This window comes from Eptesicus fuscus, chromosome 11, assembly GCF_027574615.1.
Source record: "Eptesicus fuscus isolate TK198812 chromosome 11, DD_ASM_mEF_20220401, whole genome shotgun sequence".
Taxonomy (NCBI): Eukaryota; Metazoa; Chordata; class Mammalia; order Chiroptera; family Vespertilionidae; genus Eptesicus; species Eptesicus fuscus.
Window position 1 is genome coordinate 40245590 of NC_072483.1, and position 24368 is coordinate 40269957.

Sequence of the window (24368 nt, forward strand, 5' to 3'; positions counted from 1 at the left end):
ATTGGGAAGTGTTATACAAATTTTATTGCTGTGTTTACTACACCTATTATAAGTCATAAAATCTCTCTTCATTGCTCAGCCACAACATCGATATATAAGAAAAAGGAATAAGAAAATGTTCATTTATTCAAATGTTCTGACAGAATTATCACATACACATATCAAAAAGCATCATAGAGTAGAATTTAGTTAATACCCACTTCTCTTTCTTTTTCAGTTTCAGGTGGTAAGAAAACTATTACCTTGCCTTAAATAAATTAAATTTGTTTTTTTATACTTATTGCTTTTAATTTAGAAAAAGGCCACTTAAATTATTTTATTTTTCAATTACAGTTGACATACAATATCATATTAATTTCAGATGTACAACATGGTGATTAGACATTTACATAACTACAAAGTCATTACCCCAATAGGTCTAGTACCCACTATTTCTGAAACCAAACGTAGTCATTACAGTGTTACTGACTGTATTCCCTATGCTATACTTTACATCCATGTGACTGTTTTTATAACTGGCAATTTGTACATCCCTTCACCAAAAGATTGCTTTTTAAAACTTGCTGTGGCAAATAATTTTTTTATAGTTACCACATAATCTACACTGCAGTCTTGACTGTAGATTTATAGTCACCACATAATTGACACGACTCTGTTCACTGGTGGATGAACTGAAGGGAACAGAGGCTAATTCACTTTTAAGATAATACATTCAATACAAAGAAGCATTAGCAAAAGATCATGACTCTCCAGTCTCTCTAAGGTTCCCAATAGGATGAGGTCTTCATACTTTAAAATATTTGAACAACACAACTCTTTTTCAAAATGCAAGATATGCAAAAAATAAAACATGTAAATGTGGAGGTGCTGTGTTGAAGCAAGGTGCTTATGGTCACCAAGCCTCTCTCCCTCAGTTCCTCCAATGACAACTGAGGTGCCCCAACAATATCTAGGTTGTTGGGAACAGTGCAGGAACAATACTCTTCTAGGCATTTTGGTGTCCCTGCTTTTTAGGAGACACCAGGTGAACACTGCCAGATTGCTCAATGGATTATTCCATAGGTTTTAGGTTCTAAGTTTCTTGGCTGAGGTAGATCTTTGACTTCATTTTTCATATTGTTTACTAATTTCCATGAGCTGGGTAAGTATAAGAGAAAATTATACTATCTCTGTGACCCTCAAAGAACTTTCCTGTTGTGATTCATTAATCCTTTCTCTATGGATTTCTTTTAAAACACGAGTTTTCAGGGATATTTTATACGTAGGTTAGATACTTTGGGGTGTGCTCCTGAATTCTAGGATCTCCTAAACTGAAATAGTTTTCTGGTGGAAAAGATAAAAAGGGACTCATTCACTTTTATGATAATATTCTCCGTTATAATAATCATATGTTTCTAAGGTATGTTAAGTAAGCTTTCATGACTGGTGCATTGATTCACTCTAAAGGTAGATTTACTCCAGAAATTCTGCCTTAAATATTGCATTATAATAATACCACCTTTTTATCAACATGCTGCAGATAGATCTGGCCACATAGCAGGAGAGCGATGGCATACGGCAGATGACTAAAGCCACTAATGCTAGTATAGTGCATTAAAACTTGTGATTAAATCCAAAAGGAGTTGGGAGGTGCCATAAAGTTCTATTATTGACTTTCAAGAACTATCCATGCCCTGACTGGTGTGCTCAGTGGTTAGAGCATAGCCTGGGTACTGAAGGGTTGGGGGCTTGATTCCCTGTCAAGGGCACAGGCCTGGGTTACAGGTTCCATCCCCAGCCCCAGTTCGGCCACGTTGGGAGGCAACCAATGGATGTGTCTTTCTCACATCCAAGTTTCTCTCTCTCTACCTCCCTCCTCGCACCCCCTCCCTTTCACTCTCTCTAAAAATCAATGGAAATAATATCCTTGGGTGAGGATTAACAACAACAAAAAAAACCCCACAGAAACAAAACAAATAAAAAACTGTCCATGAAGTATGAACCCGAATTGAATGGAAAAGATAGAAACTTCATAGAGATCTAATTTTATTTTTTGTAAACATTCTTTAATAAATACTTTAAATTATTGTGGTAACTGACAGTGATGAGCAGAGGACTCTATATAACCTGGGATGTTCTTGGTATAAAAGGGTTCATGTTCATCAAATCGTTTTTCTCCTTAATGCCATATCTCACAGAGGCATTAAGTTTATTATATTAACCTATGGATTTAATTGGAAGTAAAAAATATTCTTTACCTTTGACTAAATGAATGGATAAGAGAAAAATGGTTTTCTGCATTTTCTAATTAAGTTTCTAGCTTCTTTAGTTCTAATCATCACCATAGGAATCCTATGACCATTTAAATAACATTTTTCTTAAAGAAAATATTTATAAAATGAGAATAAACTATTAAGTGAACAAATAATACAATATGTGGAAATTTTTACACCCTTCCTACAGTGCTTAAAATTTTAATACAAACTTAGTGTATACTTGATAACAATTTACATGTTTATTTTACCATCTGGTAAATGTGTAAATGATATTTTGAGAAGCACATTTCATATTCACTTTAACAAGTTATCTTTGACAATATGTGCCCTATCTTATGTATCGACTGGAAAGATCTTGGAAATTTTTGAAAAAGATGAATCCAGGAAAAAAAACACTCATGTCCTAGTTTGTTTGTTTTAAAAATATTATGGAGATTTCAGACTTAGTTTTTAGTACCAAACTGAGGGATTATGTTGTTTGCTGACTTTTACCAGACATCCTGCTAATTAGGATAGAATAATCAGAGCAGCTTCCAAATATTGTATCATGTACATCAAATCAGGGTTCCTATTAACACTATAGGCCACATAGGTAGCAATAATAAAATAAATATGGGTCTGTGTGTTGTTATATAACAGTATCACATCTTTTTTAGAGTGTTTGGCTTGCTATTGCTTGTGTCTAAATATGGAAAGATCTTTTTTTCCAATGCGTTGCAATGAGCCTCAAGTGGAGAGCCTTTATCGAGTACTTTAACAGCATTTATGACACTTTGGCCTTCTGCCTTTTTTATTTCATTCTCTCTGTTTATTGGTCTCACTGGACAAAATCGCAGGGACTTAACACAAAACAAGAAAATAGTTCTCTAGTTTAAAAAATATTTTTATTGATTTCAGAGAGGAAGAGAGAGGGAGAGAGAGATAGAAACATCAATGATGAGAAAGAATCATGGATTGGCTGCATCCTGCATGCCCCCTACTGGGGATTGAGCCTGCAACCAGGGCATGTGCCCTTGACCAGAATCAAATCCGGGACCCTCCAGTCCACAGGCTGACGCTGTATCCACTGAGCCAAACCAGCCAGGGCTCTAGTTTTGTTTTAATGCACTCTTTCTTAGCTGGTAATAATCTAAGAACCCTTATAAAATTTCATGGACTACCTATACATACTAATTACCATCTGCCCATCATTAATAAAGAGTTTTTTTTTTAAATCTTTATTGATGAGATAATTACAGAGGTCTCTCCCCCCCCTCCCCCGTAGCTCCCCTCCAGCCGGTTCCCACCCCACCCCAGGCCCTCGCCACCCTATTGTCTGTGTCCATAGGTAATGCATACATGCATATAAGATCTTTGTCTAATCTCTTCTTGCACGCCCCACATCCCCTTCCCTCTGAGAATCATCAGTCTGTTCCATTTCTGTGCCTCTGATTCTATTCCATTCACCAGTTTGTTCTGTTCACCAGATTTTTTATTCATTTGATTTTTAGATTCAATTGTTGATGGATATGTATTTGTTGCCATTTTGTTCTTCATATTTTTTTATCATTACCTTTTTCTTCTTTCTCTTCTTAAGAATACCCTTAGCATTTCATATAATACTGGTTTGGTGGTGATGAACTCCTTTAGCTTTTTCTTATCTGTGAAGTTCTTTATCTGACATTCAATTCTCAATGATAGTTTTGCTGGGTAGAGTAATCTTGGTTGTAGGTTCTTGGTATTCATCACTTTGTATATTTCTTGCCACTCCCTTCTGGCCTGCATAGTTTCTGTAGAGAAATCAGCTGACAGTCATATAGGCACTCCCTTGTAGGTAACTAACTGCTTTTCTCTTGCTGCTTTTAAGATTCTCTCTTTGTCTTTTGCCCTTGGCATTTTAATTATGATGTGTCTTGGTGTGGTCCTCTTTGGGTTCCTCTTGTTGGGTTTCTCTGTGCTTCCTGGACTTGTAAGTCTATTTCTTTCACCAGGTAGGGGAAGTTTTCTGTCATAATTTCTTCAAATATGTTTTCAATATCTTGCTCTCTCTATTCTTCTGGCATCCCCATAATTCGGATGTTGGTACGCTTGAAGTTGTCCTAAAAGCTCTTTACATTATCTTCATATTTTTGGATTCTTTTTTCTTTTTGCTCTTCTGATTGGGTGTTTTTTTTGCTTCCTCACATTTCAAATCATGGATTTGATTCTCAGGATTCTCTAGTCTACTGTTGAATCCCTGTATATTATTCTTTATTTCAGTCAGTGTATGCTTAATTTCTGGCTGGTCCTTTTCCATTTTTTTTTTTTTACATTCTCACTAAGATCCTTGAAAGTCTCACTAAGTCCTTTAGGGGTTTCTAGAAGATTCTTGAGTAACCTTATAACCATGGTTTTGAACTCTATATCCAATAGTTTGCTTTCTTCCATTTCTTTCATTTGTGATATGTTTCTTTTTCTCCACATTTTGGCTGCTTCCCTATGTTTGTTTCTATGTATTGGGTAGAGCTGCTAAGTATCCTTGAGTTGATAGAGTGGCCTTATGTAATAGGTGTCCTATAGGGCCCAGTGGCTCAGCCTCTCCAGTCACCTGAGGTGGACACTCTAAGTGCACCCCTTTGTGGGCTATGTGCACAGTCTTGTTGTACTCTAGCCTTGATTGCTGTTGGTGTCACTGAGAGGAATTGACCTCCAGGCCAATTGGCTGTAGGGACCAGCTGCAACTACAGTGGAAGAGCTGCTGTGCAGGAGATACCCTTATGGAGCAGGACTTGCTTCAGTGGGGCTTTGGTGCTCACTGAGTCTGCCCCTTGAGTCTGTCACTTATGGATGTGAAGAGTTGTAATCTGGTATGGTCTCACACTGACCACGGGGTACACTGGCCCTTGGGTCTCCAGGGAGGTGCAAAGTCAGCCACTGTCTGGGGCCACCCAGCAGGAGTTACAGAGAGATCTGCAGATTCCTCCTCTTTGTATCAGGTTTGGAAGTGCTCAGAGGAGGCCCAGCTGTGAAGCAAGGCAGGCTGGTGCTGGTGCTAGGCCTTGGGCCTTTTGTTGATAGGTTTGGGGCTCCCTGACCCAGCTGCAGCTTGTTTGACAGGTTTTTAGCCTGAGAAAGGACAGGCCATTCATATGCAAAAGTCATTGCCCACAGCATGGGTGGGGTTGTATATTGGTTGGGGTGGGGTCTCAGAGAATCACCAGGGCAGAACAAACAGAAATGGCTGCCAGCTAGTCCTGCGACCCCCGGGAGGTGAACAATGACTACTGTGAGCACCTCCATCTGGAAGAAAGCTGCCCCCAAGTTCTTGTCCCGATGGCAGACAGTCCAGTTTCTCCCCTTATGTGTCTGGGTCCCCCAGAGCCTTGCCCGGCACTGGAGCTCAGAGGAAGTGGGAGCTTGTAAATTCAGTTCATGGTGCTGGCCTTTTAAGAGGAGCAGCTGGATCTCCAGCAGCCTCTGTGTCATTTAGCCCCAATCTGCACTGGTTTTTACAGCCTATAGTTCCTACTGCCCATAGGGTCTTCTTTTCCCAGCTCTGGAACCCTGGGCTGGGGGTCTGGTGTGGAGCTGGGGCCCCTTGCTCCTCCAGATGGCTGTGTGGCCTCCGCAGAGGAGATCTCCCTCCTAATTGAAAAGGCGGCCCATGTGGTTGTGGGACTAGCCTGTTCTGTGCCTCCACACCTCCTACCAGTCTCAGTGTGCTTTCTTTTTTACTTCTCTAGTTGTAGTGCTTCCATTCTGCCAGCTTGCCAGCAGTTCTGGATGATGGTTGTTTTGTATTTTAGTTGTAATTTAGATGTGGTTGTGGGAGGCAGTGAGTACAGGCATTTGCCTATGCTGCCATTTTGGTTCTCCTATAATAAAGAGGTTTGATAAGCAAATTGCAAATGTTGGCTATAACAAATATATTCTTCATCCCTAAGTCTTTAATTTGAAGTCAAAATAAAACTCAAAACCTTTTATCTACTAGATTTAGATATCAAAGTACAGGTGTATCTTAAAAAATATTTTTGTAAATGAATGATGTCACCAAGTACTTTTTAACTTATTCTAAATAGCATTTAAATCTCAAATTAGTTGTCTTTATCATTTGTTTCCTCATAGAACACATATCTCACTGTTAGGATTATATAACGTCACTCTGAAATATATTGTTTGTCTATATCTTTATCTACAGCTATGATGTTAAGCCACATTATTCCTGATGCTTTATAAAGCTTACAACCTACTCTCTACAACAACCCCACAAGAAGGGCATCAGCTTCATGTTACAGATAAAGAGACTGAGGCACAAAAAGTTTGTTGACTTTCCGATGGGTATGCAACTAGTGAATGTTAGGACAAAATTTAGCCCCAGATTTGCCTTTGCCTTGAACCATGTTCTCTTCAAAACACTAATGCCTCATTTTTGATCAGGGAACATGGAATCTACTTTTATTGAGTATTTAGAAGTCCAACTAGTGTCATTTGTCTTGGAAGAATGAAGCTGCCTGGTATATACATGACATGACAGGGGTGGAAGCTGGGTAGAAAGGAAAGAAAATGGAGATAACCTTCTAGACTCCTGTCAGCACTTTGATTGCATAGTTCTGAAATCTGCCTCTGTTCAAATTATTATTATTGTTTTAAGTCTATTATAAATTTAAAAAATTATCAAATACAGTTTACATTCAATATTATTTTGCATTGGTTTCAGGTGTACAGCATAGTGGTTAGACAATCATATACTTTACAGTGTTCACCCTGATATTTCCAGTATCCATCTGACACCTGCATGGTTATTACAATATTACCTTATATAATAAAAGGGTAATATGCAAATCGACTGAACGACCGGTCACTATGATGCGCACTGACCATCGGGGGCAGACGCTCAATGCAGAAGCTGCTCCCTGGTGATCAGTGTGCTTCCACAGGGGGAGCGCTGCTCAGTCAGAAGCCAGGCTCATGGCTGGCGAGCGCAGTGACGGTGGCGGGAGCCTCTCCCACCTCTGCTGCAGGTGGGAGGTAAGGAGCGAGGGGTCCCAGACTACGAGAGCCCCGGACTGCGAGAGGGATGTCTGACTGCCAGCTTAGGCCCAATCCCCAGGGGATCCCCCAAGGGGTCCCAGTCTGCGAGAGGGTGCAGGCCGGGGTGAGGGACCCCCCTCCAGTGTACGAATCTTGTGCACCGGGCCTCTAGTTGATTATATTTTTCTATGTTGTACTTTACATCCCATGTCAAATTATTATTATTATGCCACCAACCCTTACCTCAAACCAGTGCCCTTGGATTTAATTTGTTATAAAATGGAATATAAATTAAAATCAAGTATTTAAGAATCAACCAATATTCAGATTTTCTTTTTTTAAGCAAAAATAGTATCTCAGACAACATGGCAACTCTGGAAGAAATATATATTTTTAAAATATTAAAATATCCTATCTAATAATAGATAAATATGCAAATTGACCATACCTCCGACACACCCACAAGCCACGCCCACCATCCAATCAGCGTGAGTATGCAAATTAACCCAAACCAAGATGGCTACAGCCACAGAGAGCAAGGTTTCCTAGGTAACAGAGGAAGCCAAGCTTTCCGCCTGCCCTGGCCAGGCCTAAGCCTCCACTCAAGCTACAAAGTTTCAATTATAGAAGGTAAACAAATTCAAACAAATGGCGGCAGAATGGAGCTTGAGAGAGCAGGCCAGGGTTGCTGCCGGCAACAGGGGAAGCAAAGCTTTCCGTACACCCTGGCCGGGCCCACCCACTTAAGGCAACAAAGTTTCAATTATAACCCCAACACAAATGGCTGCTGGCCTCCTCGGAGGGAGCCCCAGGCTTGGCTCTGCTCCAGGCTACAAAGTTTCAATTGTAGAAGGAAAATAAATTCCAGATACCAGGGCCTCTGCTTGGGTTGCCAGGGGGTGTGGCTGGCCTGCAGACCACCACAGGCCCCTCGCTCAGGCCGCCCCACACCCCAAGGAAACCCCCACCTGATCCGGGACGCCCTTCAGGGCAAACCAGCTGGCCCCTACTCCTGTACCAGGCCTCTATCCTATATAATAAAAGAGTAATATGCAGATTGATCATCACTGCAACACACAATATAGCTGCCCCCATGTGGTCAAAGATCCTGCCCCCATGTGGACACAAGATGGCCACCACAAGATGGCCAGCAGGAGAGGGCAGTTGGGAGGCACCCGGCCTGCAAGGGAGGGCAGTTGGGAGGCACCCTGCCTGCAAAGGAGGGCAGTTGGAGGTGATCAACCCTGCAGGAGAGGGCAGTTAGGGGTGAGCAGGCCGGCAGAGGAGGGAAGTTGGGGGCAAACAGGCTGGTAGCAGAGTGGTTAGGGAGTGATCAGGCTGGCAGGCAGAAGCGGCTAGGGGCAATCAGGAAGGCAGGCAGGCAGGCAAGCAGTTGGGACCCAGCAGTCCTGGATTGTGAGAGGGATGTCTGACTGCCCATTTAGGGATCCGACTGCCCACCGGGATCGGGCCTAAACGGGCAGTCGGACATCCCTCAAGGGGTCCCATATTGGAGAGGATACAGGCTCGGCTGAGGGACAACCCCCCCTCCGTGCACGAATTTCGTGCACCGGGCCTCTAGTTATGATAATAACAAATACTTAATGCTTTATGACATGGATATTAACTAAATTAATTGTTATAACAGTCCTATGAGATAAATACTATTATTATTCCTATTTTTAAGATGAAGGATAGAGAGGTTAAGTAACTTGCCTATGGCAACAATATTGAGTCAAGATTTGAACTCAGGCAGTCTGGTTTTAGAGTAATGATTACTAGCAATGGTATTAAGATAAATGAAATGAAAATTGATCTCTCCCAGGACTACTACAAAAAGCATTATGAAGAAAAATTGATTCAAAAAGGACTTTACTCAAGAAAGAAAGTAAATCTATAAAGGATCCTTTAAAACTTTCTTTAAGAACTAGAGGCGTGGTGCACAAAAATTCATGCACTCGGGGCGGGGGGGTGTCTCTCAGCCCAGCCTGCATGCTCTCACAATCTGGGACCCCTCGAGTAGGGTCCAGTCCTATTGCAGCATTGGCTTTAGTTCCCTGGGCCTGCAGGCGGGGGGAGGGACCCAGAGGCCAGTCCAATGGCAGCATGGCTCCGTTCCCACAGCTCCCTCCCGCCACCGCGCCGTGAGCAGCCGGGACCCAGACTGTCTCCCGCCACGCCGACCGGGACCCAGTACTGATTTATGCCGTGCTGACCGGGACCCAGGACTCACTCCCGCCACACTGGCCGGGACCCTAGCCTGGTGTTTGGTTGTCCATCCGGTCATTTTGGTCATGATGGACCCTGGCTTTTTATATATTAGGATGTAAATATGAGCAAAACAAATGGACAATTTACATTTTTTAAAAAAGAACTAGGATTTTATTTCAGGTATACAATATTCATTACTTCTTCCAAATGGAGTAATAGGATAGTATGTTGTTTGTGAATCTACTAAAATGTTCCTCTTTATTGGTCTGTCATGGTACTTTATAGTTTCTAAAACGTGGAATTCAACAGTTTCAGCTGTGTGAGCTTGTTTTATAGATCATGAACTGAAAGAGTTTCAGCTTCTGTTCAAAATTATCAGTTTCTCAGTGACATTTTTTGTTATATCACTTCCTTTGTAGAACAGAAATAAAATGTTTGGTAAAATAAAGTTATTATTTTGAAATAGAAAAAAAATATTTTACCAATAAAATAGCACATTTTTAAAGAAAAGACAGTATTTCCCAACTGGCATGGCTCAGTGGTTGAGCATCGACCTATGAACCAGGAGGCCACCATTCGATTCCCAGTCAGGGCACATGCTTGGGCTGTGAGCTTGATCGCTAGTAGGGCATGTGTAGGAGGCAGCCACTTAATGATTCTCTCTCATCATTGATGTTTCTATCTCTCTTTTTCTCTCCCTTCCTCTCTTAAATCAACAAAAATATATTAATGAAACAAAACAAAACAAAACAAAACAAACAAACAGAAAGACCTCCCAGATGCCCAGGCTAAAATAAGAATATTTGGGACTGAAACTAGGATATCCACATGTTTAAGAAATGCTCCAGTCCCCTGGCTGGGTTGGCTTAGTTGGTAGTGCATCATCCTGTGCATGGGAAGGTTGCTGGTTCCATTCCTGGTCAGGGCACATGCCCAGTTTCAGGCTTGATCCCAAGTGGGGAACATGTCGGAGGCAGCTAATCGATGTTTTGCTCTCACATGGGTATTTCTCTCTCTTCCTCTCCCTTCCTATCTCTCTAAAAAAATCAATTAAAAAAAAAGAGAGAGAAATGCCCCAGAAACTTCTAATGATTAGCCACGGTAGAGATCATTTAGTTAAAGGATGAAATGCTTGCCTTAGGAATCAGCTGACAGGGTGGGAAGAAGACATTTTGGGCCTGGAGCCCTCCTGGTATGCTTACGTCCACATTGCATAGATAGTGCCTCCTTAGCTTACTCACTAGGCTAACCATGGCACTGCTGGTAACCCAGTGAGAAGAGGCCAAGTGGAATGGTGTATGCATTGAAAACCTGTAGAATTTGCTTCATTTGTGTTTATTTTCCCCATGTAGCTGGAATTGAGAAAATGGGATAAAGCCGAAACCGGTTTGGCTCAGTGGATAGAACGTCGGCCTGCGGATTGAAAGGTCCCAGGTTCGATTCCGGTCAGGGGCATGTACCTTGGTTGCGGGCACATCCCCAGTGGGGGGTGTGCAGGAGGCAACTGATCGATGTTTCTCTCTCATCGATGTTTCTAGCTCTCTATACCTCTCCCTTCCTCTCTGTAAAAAATCAATAAAATATATTTAAAAAAAAAAAAAAAGAAAAAAGAAAATGGGATAAAATTTATGTTTCCCCTCTCTGAAGATCCTGCATTGCTAATTCTCTTAATATTTGGCATTTTGAATAACATAAATCATTTCAATGTAGTCTATTCCTACTGAGTGTTGACAAAAATTTTAACACATCATATAATGGGAATTGATGCTGGTCTTGATAGCGTATCTATTATTTAAGTACCTTCGTAAAAAAAAGACGCACAACACCCCACCTTTGTTAGATAGGCCAATAAATAATGTCAGAACTTGATTAAATCTCATCACAAGCTCTGGCATGCAGATTAGATGTTATCTGACAGACATGGATTTAGATGGGTGACCCTGGGAAATTTCTTAATGCCTCAGTTTTAGTTTCCTTGTCTGTGAAATAGGGATAATGCTATTTATTTCATAGACCAGTTGTAATGGTTAAATAAAATCCTTAGTAAAACATCTGATACAATGTCTGGGCATATTAAGGAATACGGTAGCTGTTATTATTTGATAAGTTAGCAAAAGATTTATTTTCAGGTTGAAAATGACTTAAAGATATGCTTTTCTTTTTCAAAGACAGACTTTTCAATTGAATAGGAATTTCTGCCATTCACTTTTTCTTTTACTTTAATTTCTGGAAGTTAATTTCCAAATGTTTACAAATTAAACATTATGAAGAATTGCATAGAATATATTTTACTCATTGCTCATAAGGGATCTTGTACTATCAGAGGATTACAAGGTGACGCTAAGCTGGTGGTTTTCATTCTAGCCTCTGTTAGTCCTTGTCACCAAACTACCACACAATTTGGAACATTTGCCAGTGTTGGCTCAAGAGAGGCCAACCGAGACACTAATAGATGCATTTTCTCCATGAGTACACCCTTGGATCACACATAGAATTCCTATTAACAGCAATGAGAGTTAAACTTGTAAATCCCTTATGCATTGATGGGAGAATAGACCTTTTAGTTTACTTAGCCATCTTCCAGTTATTTGGCACTTTCCCCATCCCTTGTGAGTTCTCCAACATTTTCATTAAAGGCTTTTCTATTTTCTATTCTGTTTCATTCAGTTTGGGTTGTAATTCACGTTGGCCTGATGCCTTGGCAGCAATGAATGATTCTAATTGCCTCACTATCTATCTAGTCTGGCCTAATCATAAAGCCTTTCAACTTTTCATTCAAGCTTCCAGCAGTATCAACTACATGGGTCACAAACTTCCCACTCGTATCCTTTCATTGCGTCTTAGCTGCTTACTTCTTATGTATGCAAGAAACTCTAGATAGTTTATCATTATTTCATTCCTTTTCTGTTATAGCATCGTCTCCTTTTTTAAAAAAATTTAAAGCAGCACTGCAGAAACCTAAAGATGCTGGAGGACTTTTGTCCAGACATTGTAGATACTCGAGTTGTGTATTTGAGTAAATTATAGTAAAGTGTTAGACACTAGAAAGTTTTAAACATCCGTCCATGTTTACTCTGTTACCTCTTTAACTGTAGTCAGCTCCACTTCCTCCTCTACCTACTGAAATACATGTTTTTCCTTTCCGATCCTGAAGGTACTCACAGCAGGAGAATCATAATGGTAAACTGAAAGTAAAGGTCCTGTTTGAACCCACGTGGTTTTTCTGGCAGACAGGGAGGCTGCTCCAGTACTTTGTGTAATATGGCTGGTCTGTCTGATTCTGTGTGGCAATGCTCATTTTAGAGATTTTATAGGAACCTTTCTCATATGGAAAAAAAAAGTACTTTAAACAGCCCTAAAAAGTTTAAAAGTAAAGGATAATACACTAGTTGATTATGAAATATTTTACATTTTTGTCTTCTTCCCCCTCCTTTTAGAAAAAGTATTCTAAAAATAAAAAAAATCTTTTTATTATAGAAAATTCCAATATTTCATAATAGTATAACGAATTGCCATTTACCCACCTATTGATATATCTAGAGGTTTATCATACTTAGGAGGTGCTTTATAATAAGATTACTTGAAATGTAATATTGTGTACTTCTATGATGTCTGTCTGTCTCTTTTTATGTCTGCCAAAAGAGATATCACTTTTGTGTCTCTCTATCAGCCAAGAGATTATACCTAGAACTATTAATCTATTAGAGTTTGCAAATGGGATTTAAAAATTCGATCATTCTTTCACTTATTACCTAGAATACTTATGTAAAGTATTACTCTCACTATTTGGTTACAAGGTAAATGAATCCTTCCCCTTTATGTGCCAGTTTTCAAAATAATAAGTTGTCTCCCCCGATATTTTCCAAAGGTGACCAATAAGTTTATTTTAATATTGTGAATGTATGGATTTAAACTTATTTGATGTGTTATAATCCATTTGTAGTAATTATCAACTAGAGACCTGGTGCACGAAATTTGTGCACGGTGGGGGGGGGGGTGTCCCCTCAACCCAGCCTGCACCCTCTCCAATCTGGGACCCCTCGGGGGATGTCCGACTGCCGGTTTAGGTCTGATCCCCGGGATCGGGTCTAAACCGGCAGTCAGACATCCCTCTCACAATCCTGGATTGCTGGCTCCTAATTGCTCACCTGCCTGCCTGCCTAATCGCCCCTAACTGCCCCCCCTGCTGGCCTGGTTGCCCCCAACTGCACCCCCCACCAGCCTGGTCGCCCCTAACTGCCCCCCACTGCCGGCTTGGTCGCCTCTTACCGCCCCCCCTGCTGACCTGGTCAGCCCCAACTGCCCCCCTGCCAGCCTTGTTACCCCTCATGGCCCCCCCGCTGGCCTGGTCGCCCCATGCAGCCAGCCTGCTTGTTCAGTCGTTTGTCGCCCCTCACGAACCCCACTGCTGGCTTGTCACCCCACATAGTCTGCTTGTTCAGTTGTTTGGTCGCCCCTCACTAATCCCCCTGCCGGCCTGGTCATAGGCAGCCACCTTGTTAGGGCATGACGGTCAATTTGCATATTACCCCTTTATTATATAGGATTTGTCCCACTTCCACTTAGGATGGCCTATTCAGTGTAAATCTTGAGTGCTTTTGACAGGAGCCCTGTAGCCTTTGATAGCATCATTTCCTTTCTTGTATTACAATATATTTCAGCCTTATCTTGAATTGTAAATGGTTCATCTAATTTCCATTTCCCACTCCTTACATGAAATCAAATAGTTCATTTTGGTGTGAAATGGAAATTGAAAGCACAGTTTGGATGCTAAAGGTGCTCATTGTTACTAGGAATTTCACACACACACACACACACACACACACACACACACGTAATCCTATATAATAAAAGAGTAATATGCAAATTGACCATCACTCCAACACACAAGATGGCTGCCCCCATGTTGACACAAGATGGCCGCCACAAGATGGCCAGCAGGGGAGGGTCCAGGTCTGCAAAGGAGGACAGTTGTGGGCGATCAGGCCAGCAGGGGAGGGCAGTTGTGGGGGACCCAGGCCTGCAGGGGAGAGCAGTTGGGGGGGACCAGGCCTGCAGGCGAGGGCAGTTAGGGGTGACCAGGCCTGCAGGGGAGGGCAGTTAGGGGCAATCGGGCTGACAGGGGAGTAGTTAGGGGGTGATCAGACTGGCAGGTAGAAACGGTTAAGGGCAATCAGGAAGGCAGGCAGGTGAGTAGTTGGGAGCCAGCAGTCCTGGATTGTGAGAGGGATGTCCGACTGCCCAGGTTGGATCGGGCCTAAACGGGCAGTCGGACATCCCTCGAGAGGGCCCAGATTGGAGAGGGTGCAGGCTGGGCTGAGGGACACAACCCCCCGTGTACGAATTTCGTGCACCAGGATTCTAGTGAAATTATAAAATAAATTACATCATAGGTTTGTACTGATATTTCCAATTTCAATGCTAGACTCTAGAGTTTTATTTAACTTTCTTCAGTCTTAAATTTGTATTGGCTTTCTCTTATGCCGGAAGTCTCCATTTCCTCTTATCCTGAAAATCTGTTTTCTACCTTAGTAGTCTAATTACTTGCTCCCCCTCCCCCCACTCCCATAATATACTCACAAGAGTCTCACAATAAAAATACTAATAGTGCTACCAGCAATATGATCGCTGAAAACAGTTTAAGATTTCCTTACAATTTTTCATCCTTAGGCTATATCCCATTCAGTTGAATCACTGTGTTTTAAAGCTGTGTGGAATGAATGGTTCTTTCTTGGTGGTTACTATCAACTGGCATGGTAGGCAGAATGATGGCCTCCTTATGATGTCCATGTCCTAAGCTCTGAAACCTATGACTATATTACCTTACATGGCAAAAGAGACTTCACAGATGTGATTAAGTTAAGGGCTTGAGATGGGGAGACTTTCCTGGATTATCCAGATGGGTTTAGTATAATCACAAGGGTTCTTAAAAGTGCAAGAAGTAGAATAAGAGGTTGGAGTGATACCATGTGAAAAGAAATCAACACACTTTTGCTGGCTTTGAAGATGGAAGCTGTCAGTCACAATATATAATATTATTTTTCCATAATTAGAATACAGTGGTCTGGTAATTTAGGGCTTAAAAGTGAGCCTTGTGCCTGTTGCAATAATATGTAACAATACATTTGCAAAATTTTTACTTAGCATGCTTATAATTCCAGGGTTTGGTCCAAGGGAGCATTGCTCATCAGATGAGGGCATCTGACTCTTCACATGGTTAATTGAACATTGTAAGAAATTATTGGTAGTTTTGATAGTAATAAATGGGTACTGTATTCCCCCCTTGAAATTTTATGGATTTTCCACCAGACTAGCTTCAGGGCCCATACATGGCTTCAGACATTTTCCTCCAATATTTCTGGATATTTCCAGTGCGCATGCCATAGGCCACATTTATTATGCAATGTGACCTCTGCCTCTGTATTTTCATTGGGTGAGTCAGAACAGAATGGTACAGAAGTATTCTGAAAGCCATTCCTATAGTGGGGTGGCTAGCAATAACTCATGAAACCGACCACATATATATGTGCAACTAAAGCAAAAGTATATGTCCTTAATGCTACTTCCCCTTAGCAGGATCCTCAACATGCCTGTAGCCACTCTTTTCCAACATGAGAAGAGTGGTGGAAGAAAAGTGGAGTAAAATGAGACAGTGGTCTTAATTAATTGTGGTTAAAATGTATTACTTTTGCAAATTTTACAAAATCATTGCAATGTGAACCTGTTGCTAAAACCTCTTCCAGAAATTTGGAAGGGGTTTATATTAGTTCCTTGTTGATGTAGTAGCAGACTACCACAAACATGATTGCTTAAAACAACTCAAATTATCCTCTTACAGTTCTGGAGGTCAGAAGTTGTAAGTGGTTTCACTGGTCTGGAATCAGGTGTCAGTTGGTTTGCATTTCTTTTGAAGGCTCTACGGGAGAATAAATTCCTTTGCCCTTCCAGGTTCTAGAGATTGTCTTCATTCTCAATTCCTGGTTCCATCTTTTGAGCTAGTGACAAGTCTTTCTTTTTTATTCTCAAGCTCCTGCTTCCCTTTTATAAGGGTCTTTGTGATTACACCAGGCCCGAGGTAACTTCCTATTTCAAGATCCTTAATTTAATTACATTTTCAAAGTAACATATGTAATATAGCCACAGTTCTGGGGATTAGGCATGGACATCTTTGGAGGCCACATGCAGCCTACCACACCGCAAGTACAGAGCCCTGAGACGAAGGAAACTTTTCTTAGTTCTACAATAAATCTGCAAGATCTTAGTTTTCTTCATGCAGGTCCTATGTGGTCTTTATTAAAGGTGCTTTTAAATATTTTGTTTTATTGTCATAAATTATAAATAGCTGTTTTCCATTTTTGTTTCTAGATGGTTGTATTAGTATGGAGAAGATTTACTGATTTTTGTATAGTTCCTTCTCAAATGTAATATTAAAAAGTCATAGAACATTTCATTATTAATTCTACTATTTTATTTTCATATATATATGATTGATTTTTTTTACAGAGAGGAAGGGAGAGGGATAGAGAGCTAGAAACATCGATGAGAGAGAAACATCGGTCAGCTGCCTCCTGCACACCCTCCACTGGGGATGTGCCCACAACCAAGGTACATGGCCTTGACTGGAATGGAACCTGGGACCTTTCAGTCCGCAGGCCGACACTCCATCCACTGAGCCAAACCAGTCAGGGCCTATTTTATTTTTATTAAAATTTATTTATTCTTTCTAGATATATAATTATATCAGCAAAAGCATTGTTTTATTTTGTCCTTACAAATTATTTGATTTTTTTTTCTTATTGCACTCATAATCTGCATCCAATGCCCAGGTTTTGCTGAAATATATTCTAGTTTAGTTGCAGATTATTATTATATTTTCCACAGTACTATGCCTCTTCTACTTTAAAAACTCTTATTTAGCACTTATATTAGAAACTTTTGTCACTTTGTTATTATCTGAGTTAATAAATATAAACTATTTTGGTGCTTTTTAACCTGGGGACTATTATGCCACCTAGGGAGCATATGGCAATGTCTGAAGACATTCTTGGTTTTCACAATTAGGGAGGGGAGAGGCCACTGACATCCAGCGGGTAGAAGCCAGAGCCATGTCAAACATCCCACAATGTACAGGCTCTTCTCCCCCCATCCCTCCCAATAATGATCTAGTCCACATGCCAAAGTTGAGAAACCCTGAACTATATGCATTATAAAGTTCATTGCTTATCTCTGTCCTCCTCTGTCATTTTCTTATATTTAAATGTCGTTATTCTGATACATGTGCTGTTTTGTTAGAGTACTATCTTGAATATTTTTTCCTTGGATGGCTTATGTCTGTCTGTGTTCTTATATATCTGCAAGCATCTTTATTATGCTTGGCAAGTGAATGGTATAATTTTTCCATTGTAAATAACTTGTTTTTGAATGATATCTTGGCTAGGTATAGGATTTTTGAATTATATTTCCTCTCGGTATTCTGTCAATGTTGTATTCTTTCTATTTCCCGATGTTGCTGATGCCAATCTGATTTTTTTCCCCCTTTATGAATAACTTCTTTAACTCTGACACTTGTTATACAGTTCTTTTTTATCCTTGAAATTTGTGACTTTTATTAAGATATGCCAGGGTATATCCAAGGTATATTCCCTTCCTCCTTTCTTCCCTCCTTTTCTTCCTCCCTTCTTTCCATACTTCCTTAATCAGTGAACTCTTTTAATTGTAAGCTTGAATCTTTTCTTATTCCAGGGCAACTTCTTTCTTTTATTTCTGGAATTATTATTCCTCTTTCATACTTCAATTTTTCCTTCTGGAGTTTCTATTATTCATATTTTTCCTTCTGGAGTTTCTATTATTCATATTTTAGGCCTATTGGATCTGTTCTCCAAGTTTCTAAACTTTTACCTCATGATTTTTATTATGTTTTTGTTTTTCCCCCCGAACCAAACAATAGCTCTTAAAATTTTTAAAATTAAATTGAGATTTACATGCAGTGAAATGTACATATTTTAAGTGTACAGATGTGTGAGTTTTGACAATGTATATGCCCATGTAACCCACATCTTATCAAGATACAGAGCATTTTTTATCATCCCAGAAAGACATTTCCTTCCCAGACATTTCCAAGCCACCCCACCAGACCCCACCTGATTTCTTTCACCTTAGATTAGTTTTGCCTGTACTAGAATTTCATGTGAAAAGAATCACAGTGTCTGGCTTCTTTTATTATGCTTCTAGAATCTATCAATTTATATTTTTCATTAATTTTGGAAAAATTTAAAGTATATTTAAAACTTTTTTCTCTCTCTGTGTTACCATCTCCTCTTTCTGGGACTCCAATTATATCCATTTTAGAATGTTTGATGTTGTTTCATAGGTATTTGGTGCTCTATGCATTACTATTTTTGGTTTTGTTTTTAAAATATTTTTTTTATTTATTTCAGGGAGAAAGGGAGAGGGAGAGAGAGATAGAAACATCAATGATGAGAGAGAATCATTGATCAGCTGCCTCCTGCACATCCCACACTAGGGATGAAGCCCACAACCCGGGCATGTGCCCTGACCAGGAATCAATCCATGACCTCCTGGTTCATAGGTCAATGCTCAAACACTGAGCCATGCTGGCTGGGCTATAATACTTTTTAAAAAATATTTTATTAATTTTTTACAGAGAAGAAGGGAGAGGGATAGAAAGCTAAAAACATCGATGCATCGACCAGCTGCCTCCTGCACAACCCCCACCGGGGATGTGCCCGCAACCAAGGTACATGCCCTTGACCGGAATCGAACCTGGGGCCCTTCAGCCCGTAGGCCGACGCTCTATCCACTGAGCCAAACTGGTTTTGGCTACAATACTTTTTTTAAGTCTTACTACTTCTTACAGATTTCTACATGTTATGCTTCTTACAGATTTTGTTTGCTGACTGCTTCAATTTCTTCCATAGTTACTGGGCTATTGAGCTGTTTAGATTCTTCCTGATTGAGTTTTGGAAGGTTATATTTTTCTAGGAATATGTCCATTTCCTCCATGTTGTCCAGTTTGTTGGAATAGAGTTGTTCATAGTATTTTGAAACAATCCTTTGTATTTCAGCGGGGTCTGTTGTCATTTTGCCTCTTTCATTTCTGATTTTGTTTATTTGGGTCCTCTCTCTTTGTTTCTTGGTGAGTCTGGCTAAAGGTTTATCAATCTTGTTTATCCTTTCAAAGAATTAGCTCTTGGTTTTGTTGATCTTTTGTATTGTTTCTTTGGTCTCTATGTCATTTATCTCTGCTCTGATCTTTATTATTTCCTTCCTTCTGCTTACACTGGGCTTTAGTTGTTGCTCTTTTTCTAACTCTTTGAGTTGTAGGGTTAGGTAATTTATTACCGTTGTTTCTTGTTTTTTTGCAGTAGGCTTGCAGAGCTATGAACTTCTCTCTCAAGACTGCTTTCGCTGTGTCCCATAGATTTTGGATTGTTGTGTTTTCATTGTCATTTGTTGCCATGAAGTTTTTTATTTCTTCCTTGATGTCCCTGGTAACCCAGTCATTGTTTAATAGCATGCTGTTTAGTCTCCATGTGTTTGATTTCTTTGGATTGTTTTTATTGTAGTTGATTTCCAGTTTTATGCCACAGTGATCTGAGAAGATGCTTGATATGATCTCTATCTTCTTGAATTTGGAGAGACTTTGCCTATGTCCTAACATATGGTCTATCTTTGAAAATGACCCATGTGCATTTGAGAAGAATGTATATTCTGTGGCTTTGGGGTGAAATGTTCTGAAGATGTCAATTAATTCCACCTGGTCTAGTGAGTCATTTAGCATTGACGTTTCTTTGCTGATTTTTTGTTTAGAGGATTTGTCCAATGGTGATAGTGAGGTATTAAAGTCTCCTACTATGATTGTATTGCTGTCAATCTCTCCCTTGATATCCTCCAGGAGTTTTTTTTTTTATGTATTTGGGTGCTCCTGTATTGGGTGTGTATATGTTTACCAGAGTTATTTCTTCTTGTTGGATTGCTCCCTTTAGTATTATGAAGTGGCCTTCCTTATCTCTTGTTATGTCCTTCACTTTGAGATCTAATTTGTCAGATATAAGTATTGCTACCCCAGCTTTTTTTTCATTTCCATTCGCCTGGAAAACCTTTTTCCATCCCTTCACCCACAGTCTGTGTGTGTCTTTTTTTCTGAGGTGGGTTTCTTGCAGACAGCAGATATATGGGTCTTGTTTTCTTATCCAATCTGTTACCCTATATCTTTTGATGGGGGCATTTAATCCATTTACATTTAAAGTTATTATTGATAGAGACTTATTTGTTGCCATTTTTATTCTATACTCCTGTGTTTCTTCTTCGCTTTCTAGTTCTTTTTTTTTTTTTTTTACAGCAGACCCTTTAGCATTTCTTGCATTGCTGGTTTGGTGGTGATAAATTCCCTTAGCCCTTTTTTGTCTGTGAAGCTTCTGATTTCACCTTCAATTTTGATTGATAGCCTTGCTGGGTACAGTATTCTTGGATTGAGACCCTTCCTTTGCATGACTTTGTATATTTCATTCCATTCCCTTCTGGCCTGATGAGTTTCTGTTGAGAAATCAGTTTCTAGTCTGATGGGGGTTCCTTTGTATATAACTTTCTGTCTCTCTCTGGCCACTTTTAAGATTCTTACTTTTTCATTGGTGTTTGCCAATTTAATTATAATGTGCCTTGGCGTCGGTCTTTTGGGGTTCATTTTGTTTGGGACTCTGTGAGCTTCTTGGACTTGTGTGGGTTTTTTCTTCCCTATATCAGAAAAGTTTTCTGTCATTATTTCTTCAAACAGGTTTTCTATTCCTTGCTCAGTTTCCTTTCCTTCTGGAACCCCTATTATGCGGATGTTGTTTTGTTTTGTGTTGTCCCAAAGTTCCCTTAGGCTCTCCTCCTGCTTTTTCATTTTCTTTTCTAGAAGCTGCTCTACTTGGGTATTTTTTTCCATCTTGTCTTCTAGCTCACTGATGCGGTCCTCTGCTTCTTCTAGTCTACTCTTGATGCTTTCTGTTGAGTTCTTCACAGCAGCAGTGTCATTTTTCATTTCTTCTTGGTTCTTCTTCATTTCCTCTTGGTTCTTACTCATATTGTCGAATTTGTCTTCCATTCTTTTCAGCCACCTTATGATCATTTCTCTGAATTCTTTCTCTGATAGGTTGCTGGCCTCTAATTCATTTACTTCCTTTTCTGGTGATGCCTGCTTTTCTTTCTTATGCAGGCTGTTTCTTTGTCTCCCCATGGTCTCTCTTCTCCAGATGTCTGGTTATGTAGTTCTCTCTCTCCTGCGTTAATTTAAAGGCACAAAATACAACACAACCAGGTACAACACACAAGGCACTGAACAGCGATGTATTCACGATATTAATAATCTCCAATAAAGGTGACCACCAGAGAAAGGTAAATTAGGGGATAGGAGAGAAAGAAGAGTAAAAAGAAAGTAAGCAAAGAAAAAAATGGAGTGTCGACAATGAAATTGGGGAAATGAGAAAAAAGAATAAGAGAGACTAGAACGAGACTAAGAGAGAAAAGAGGAACAAACTATATATATGGGGAGAAAACTCCAATAGAACAACCACTGATCACAGCAAATGCCAGCAACAAGTACTTGGTGATTAATACAACCTACAATACCAACTAATATCAAGTGAAGTTAGGGATAACAGAAGTAAAAAACAAACAAAAACACAGCAAACAACAACAACAAAAAGAATAAGCAAAACAATCTCACAAAAAAGCATAAAAATTCAATATAATCAACATTTAAGCAAACAACAACTAAAGGACAGAGAGAAAAACATTTTTTTTTTTTTTTTAGTTAAGACAGTGAAGAGAGAGGTGTGTATGGACTTGGAGCAGGGGATTGGAGATTAGATATATAAGTAGGGTGAAATTTTAGCTGGGGGTAAACAGAAAGAATAGGGAAAATCTAGAGCAGGAAAGGGTTAAGATAAACAGGATACCAAAAGGGAAAAGGTTAGGCAGAGAGTGATGGCATAAAGGTAGAGTTGAGGTAGAATAAAACAATGGTGAAGGAAAGGTGAAAATAGACTGTAGAACACTAATCCCAAAGTAAAATAAAGAGAAAATGAAATGACACTTAAAAATAATAATAATAAAAAAGACCCAAAAATAAATATAATAAAAAGGTAAAATAGTAGTAGTAACAATGTTGATTGCAAATAAAAATGTAATAATTAAAAAGGTAAAATCAAGTGAGGAAAAAAGAAAAAAATAGTTTCTTAAGTAAATGATGCAAAAAATGAAAATAAAAAAATTAAAAATTTATTAAAATAAAATTTAAAAAATGTGCAGTAGTTAAGGTCATTCACTTCCTCTGTTGTTCTGTTTGGCACGCCTGTTTCCCAGTCCAGACAGTGTTGCAGTTCCCTGTGTTTCACTGCTCCTCAGTGTTGTAATTTAGTCTTGATTTTTAAGCAGGGGGTGTCTTAATTTCTGGTGTTCCTTTATTTTTTATTAGACCAGAGTCAATTTGTGAATTTGGCAGTGTTTTTGGGTTGACTTCCAGGACTCTAAGACCTCTCTAGCCTTTTTACCTCTATGGCACTCAATACCGGTTTATAGAGGCTGGTGGGCAAGTTCAAGCCGACTGCACACCCCTGAAACTCCCAGTCTATCCCTCTGCATCAGATCAAAACCGGTTGCTCTTTAGAGATTCCCCTGTTAGCAGCTCTGAGGCCCCCTTCCACAATCACGGATCACACCGGCCCCAACAGCCACAGACCTCTCCCGGCTCAGACCTCCCTGGTCATCCAGCTCCCACCGTGTGCGTGCACGGGCGTTTCTCTATCCGGCAGGGACTAGAACCTCACCCTATCCCTGGAGAAATCTGACCTTTCCGTGGTGGAGTGAAGAGAGCCTTTGAGTCCAAGCATTCGCGCCTCCTGGGATCGGTGCTCTGGAGCAAAGAGTTGTTGGGCGGTTGCCGTAGTTGTTGATTTTCAGGCCTCGGACAAAGTCCACCTTCCCTTTCAAGATGGCGAGATTTCGCTGTCTGTGCCCGTAGCTCCGGGAGGGGACCCAGCCACCGTGGGGGCTGCCCTGTCAGGGGAACCCCGTCCAGCAGTCCCCCACCTTCTCCTGGCGTTCAGCTGTCCCTCAGCTTGCTAACAAACACTCCCAGTGCGACCCTTATCTGTTCTCTCTTTCTGCTCTAGGACCAGGCTGGGAACACATCTGCCTACTCTACTGCCATTTTCTCCTCCTTCACTAATTCTTTATGGAAACCCAAGTTTTCATGATACTATCCCACAACAAAAATTGTTTCTAAAGTTTACACAAAGAGAATCTATAATAATAAGTGTAATATGCTAATTAGACCAGATGTCTTTCTGGACGACCTTCTGGATGAAGCCGGGGCTGCGAGGGAAGCCCGGGTCCCAGGTGCCAGAGGGAAGCTGGTGCTGGCAGCTGGAGGAAGGAAGGCCTACTCTTGCACGAATTTCGTGCATCGGGCCTCTAGTGAACTATAATGTGTTGGACATACTGTAAACAAAATAATGAGTATATTAAAGCTGTATCATAACACGAAATCAGTGACACAACATGAAATTTTACCTCCATAAAGATTACTTTGGGGGACCCACATAATATGATCTAGCTACGATAGGGTTGTCAATTTAACTAATTTAACCTATGGGATAATTTTTTTAATCACATAGCATTCTTCATTGCAAACAAGAGAAAATTTACTTTGTCTAATTAAGAAGAAAAAATAAGAATTTGTTTGAAGGATATCACACTGGACTAATCTGCAAAGGACACTCGTGGAACCGCTGCCCTTAGATAGACTCTGATGCTTTCTCATTCTGCTGAGTCTCCTTCTCCCACCATCACTGTGGCAAATAATCTGTCTTTGCATCTTGCTTCAGTTTCTCATGACACAAAGTTGCAGGA